A 3,891-nucleotide genomic window follows, 5' to 3' on the forward strand; every position below is an offset into this window, starting at 1 on the left:
CCGCTCCCCACGCTTCAGACCGCCTTGCTACTTGATTGGTTATGCCATAAAGACCCCAGCCAGCCCCTCGCCTTCCGGAAGGTGGATTTGAGATTTGTTCTCCCGGTTCCTCGCTCGGCTGCTTTGTGAATAAATCCTCTCTTTGCTGCAAACCCCGGCGTCTCGGCTCCTGCGTGTCTGGCAAAATGAACATGGTGAGGTAGGTTCTCATCAAAGAGCTGTGGAGAAAATTCACTGTGGCTTTTGGGTTTGGGCAAAAGAATTTTGTAGACAAACTGCAGGTTTTGCAGCAGGGGTATCCTGGCTGTGAGGTTTGAAAAACATGTTATTTTTTTTTATCAGATAGTTCTGATATAACGTTGTAGATAAAAATAAAAGTACATGTGTCAGTAGACTAGAAAATGTTTGGGTATCAACTGTTTTATAACCTAAAAAAAACCCTTCAAAATATTTTAAATTTCAGATAATATCCTGGTTACGTGGGTTTATGTGTTGTTATAAAACGGGTAACGTTGCAGTATGTTTTGTCTCTTAGACACATTTATAATCAAGGTAGATATTTAGGCTTCATCAAATTTTGACAGACTTACTAATTCTCTCACTGAGGTAATTTATTGTCTTTGCAAACCATTACATGCTTATTGTAAGAAATTAAAACAATGCAGAAAACTCAAATGAAGAGCGAAAAATTGTACCATCCAGAGAGTTTTCTAAACGTCTCTGTGGATAGACTATTTTATGTAAATATTTTTGCACACTAATAATATTGAAATCGATTTCCTTGTTTAAAAAAACAATATGCTGACTCTTTGCTCCATATACCAAGAAATATGTTACCTGTTGGGAAAGAATACCTGCTTCTACTCTCTTTTGTCCTTAAATTCCTTAAGATCAGGAACAGCTTTTACAAGGGAAGTGAAATTATCCAATCAAAAGGTGTTTAAAGAGCATTTAGCGTGTGCCTGCCCTTCGGTGACTGTGACAGTGACAGCTTAGTCTGTGGGTCCCTCCACTTGTCAGGAAGGCAAGTTCCTCAAAGGGCACCAGCTTCGCTCTGTCTTCCTGTCTTCCCTCTGCTCCAGGATCCGTCCCCAGCGAATCCCTATAGACTTGTAGCTCCGTGTAAACAGCAAGCAGAAGCTGCAGGTGTGCAGGATGTGGGTTTACCCACCTCTGATCACAGCTGTGATCAAATGGAGCTGGTCACAACCAGCGAGAAGGGGAGAAGGCAGATCCAAATCTCTCTTTTGATTTGAGAGAAATCAGAGGCTTCATTCCTTAGCTCTCTTATAATTTGTACTGATTCTCTGGTTTCCAGAAGCTGGGGAGCCACTGTGTCTGTGGAGCCGTTTGCTTACTTATCCAAGCCCTGGAGGAGGAGGCTGAGGCTGAGGCTGGGCAGGCTGGTGATCGTGTAGCTGCAGCAAAACCGACATGCCACCAAGTGTCATTGAAATGAGGTTGGGGGTGGCTGGAGGAGGAGGCCTGTATGTGTCAGATTTACTAGAAATGGAAAAAGGAAATCTCTAACAAAGCATTAAATTATTACATGTTCCAAAAATAGTTGTGCTAAGCCTCAGGGGTTTTTTGGTTTTGTTTTTTGTGGAATGACTATTGGAAGTCCAGCTTTTCTCAGCGGTTGGCACAATTTTAATTATAGCAGGACAGATGCTAGCCTGGTCTGTATTTCTGTGCCTCTCCTTTTGATTTATACATTCACTCACACATTCATTAACTTCTTTTTTTTCATAAATTTATTTATTTATTTTTGGCTGCATTGGGTCTTCGCTGCTGCACTTGGGCCCTCTCCAGTTGCTGTGAGCGGGGGGTTGCAGAGCACAGACTCTAGGCACGTGGGCCTCAGCAGTTGTAGCACGCGGGCTCTAGAGCGCAGGCTCAGTAGTTGTGGCGCACGGGCTTAGTTGCTCCGTGGCATGTGGGATCTTCCCGGACCAGGGCTCGAACCCACTGTGCCACCAGGGAAGCCCTCATTAAGTTTTCAAAGTAAATTTTTATAGAGCACATACCAAATGCAATGTGCGATATTGTTTTTTTTTTTTGAAATGTAAAAGCCTTTATTGTCCAACTTTTTTTTTTTTAACAAAATGAATCAGTTATATATATACATATGTTCCCATATCTCTTCCCGCTTGCGTCTCCCTCCCTCCCACCCTCCCTATCCCACCCACCAGGCGGTCACAAAGCACCGAGCTGATCTCCCTGTGCTATGTGGCTTCTTCCCACTAGCTATCAACCTTACGTTTGGTAGTGTATATATGTCCATGCCTCTCTCTCGCTTTGTCACAGCTTTCCCTTCCTTTTCAAACAGTTTTCTTGAGGATTTAGAGGTGTTCTGTGATAAAGAATGGAGAAAAATCTTGATATTATGCTACAATGACGGGGGAGGGGGGAAGCTGCCTGGATCAAGTTAGATGATCATTCTGATAAGCTTTTTCTCTGAAAACTGTTCAACTGAGGTGCCCAAAGTTACATAAGCATATTGGGTAGAAAGCATGTTTAAGGTCTTCACAATTGAGATCCTTAAACCGTCTGTAACTTAGAATGTTTTTACTTAAAACGGTGTTTGCTGTGGCTGGTTTCCAGGGGACTGTGCCCGTGGTGTTCCAGAATCTCCTGTCTGATGTAACAATACACCAAGAGGTTGCTGCATCCTGAGTTCACATGGCAGGGACACCAGGACCACAAACTCGCCAGTCATGGCTTCTGTGGATGGTGGGACTCTCTCTGGCCTGATCCAGTGACGGTGAAGTCCCTGCCCGGAGCTGGGACCCCAGCTTCAGGCATCCTGGCCTTGGGCCATGGAGGTACATCTCTGGTTGGAGGGTGTCCCAAACACCATTTTTCATTTTTCTTTAATTAACTTCTGCAGGGGGTCCCGAGAACTCACTCCAGTTGCTTTTTTCCCCTTGTCTGTTTACAAATGCTCCAGTCCCAGGTTCCTGCTCGTCCCTGACGAACTACAAAATTGAAAAGACTTAGTTTCTCCCAACACTGCAATCAGCTGCATTCCCAGCAACCTCAGGGGGCTTCCTTTACATCAAAGACATGGACCGGGCTTCCCTGGTGGCGCAGTGGTTGGGAGTCCGCCTGCCGATGCAGGGGACGCGGGGTCGTGCCCCGGGCTGGGAGGATCCCACATGCCGCGGAGCGGCTGGGCCCGTGAGCCATGGCAGCTGAGCTTGCGCGTCTGGCAACGGGAAAGGCCACGACAGTGAGAAAAAAAAAAAAAAAAAAAAAAAGACACGGACCGGAAGACTCTGTACTCTGCTCCTCCCTCCTCCATTTGATCCTGAAGTGACGGACAAAGTCACTTCAAGGGCAAAGATGCTTTCAGGCTCGAATTGTACAGAGAGCTGGACCGTCTCCTGCCTGGATTCCAGGGAGGAACTGGATGCCACAAACTGCTGGTGGTTTTGTCCCAGGAAACGGGTAGGGGGTCTCAGGAGCACAGAGCTGGGCCCGGGGAGCAGCTGTGGGCTCCCCGCAAAGGCAGCCCTGTCACCCCTTTGCTGCCCGCCTTCCGTTGAGGACCCTTTCCTGGGTGAGTCGGGAGTGGGCATTGCATGTGGTGGGGATCCAAGCCTGGGGGTGGCGCAAGGCTCTTGTTGCCCTTTGGTTGGGCTACCGGCTGTGTCTGTAGCGAAAGCTCTTAAATACGTGGATCATCTGATGACAGAGGAACTTACATATTTCTTAAAACAGGCTTTTTCTGGGTTTTGGCCAAGTTTTTTATTAGAATGCAAATCCAGTCTAACATGGTTCCGTTCGGTTAGGACCTAAGAAACATCTTCATGGAATTTGCTGAACATTTTGGACCCTGTTTTGCCGCCTTCTCCCCTAAAATTCCCTCCTCATCTCTTACATCAACTC

Source organism: Lipotes vexillifer, unplaced genomic scaffold (assembly GCF_000442215.2).
Source record: "Lipotes vexillifer unplaced genomic scaffold, Lipotes_vexillifer_v1.1 scaffold285, whole genome shotgun sequence".
Lineage (NCBI taxonomy): Eukaryota > Metazoa > Chordata > Mammalia > Artiodactyla > Lipotidae > Lipotes > Lipotes vexillifer.